This window comes from Bison bison, unplaced genomic scaffold, assembly GCF_000754665.1.
Source record: "Bison bison bison isolate TAMUID 2011002044 unplaced genomic scaffold, Bison_UMD1.0 scf7180017864180, whole genome shotgun sequence".
Taxonomy (NCBI): Eukaryota; Metazoa; Chordata; class Mammalia; order Artiodactyla; family Bovidae; genus Bison; species Bison bison.
This window is the reverse complement of record NW_011494752.1, coordinates 2,565,247-2,566,258: the sequence shown is the minus strand read 5'-3', so window position 1 is coordinate 2,566,258 and position 1,012 is coordinate 2,565,247.

The following is a 1,012-nucleotide window of genomic DNA, read 5'->3' as shown; positions in this document are numbered from 1 at the left end:
AAATGCAAACAGACCTTGTAAACCCCTGCTTGGGAAATTTCATGGGGCTGGAATGAGGGGAGCTGGCCTTGCAGGCTAGGGAAGGGCCAGCCTCCAGTTGTGTTCGCTGCTGATGGTGGCCTTGTAGGGGACCCTGGGCACTGGCAGAGGAAGAGAGGTCAGCACAACCTAAAGTAGAGGGAAGGCCTGCTAGGAGCTGGGAGAGAACAGGGCTTCCCAAGAGGTAGATTGGGAAGTTCTAGGATGGGAGGTAGGGGATGGGGAAGACCACACAGGAAGCCTCAGGGAGAGCTGGGCAGTACCTCCTGGCTGGAGAAGGGTGGGCTTGCGGGGTGGAGGGTGGCGGGGGAGAGTGGTACATGTGGAGGTGTGGGTAGGGGGGTGAGGTGTGTGGCTGGGGGTAGAGAGGTGTGAGTATGTGTGTGTGGGGGGGAGAGGGGTATGGGTTGGGAAGGGGTGTGGGTAGTGAGTGAGGGGTACATATGGGCATGTGGGTGAAGGGAGAGGGGTGTGTGTGGGGATGTGGGTGAGAGGAGAGGGGATGGCTCCAGCCTGATGGCTGAGAATGGCCCTTCCCAAGAAGACCAGAGCTGGGAGCGGCCTTCCAGCTCTTCTCCAGTTCACCCATTACATAGATGGGAAACCAAGGCCTAGGCGGGTCTATGGCTTGCTCGCCTAAGGCCCGAATGAACTGGTAGCTGACAGGTTAGAACTCAGGGCAGTGTTCTTTTCACACCGTCTTCCAGTGAGGGCAGGCAAGACTTCAGGCTCCAGAAAGGGGAAGGGCTATCAATACAGAGGAAGGAAGGAGATCCTGGTAGAAGATTCTGGGAGGCAGATTACAGGGAAGTATGCCACCTTTCAGGCTGGAAGAGGGACAGGTGACTTTTGCAACATCCTGAGCAGCGTGGGACAGGGACTAGGGTGGAATGAGGAGAAGGGGGTTTGGCAGAGACCTGGTGTAGGTGGAGGCAAGGGATTGGACTTGATGACCTCTGGTTCAATAAACTCC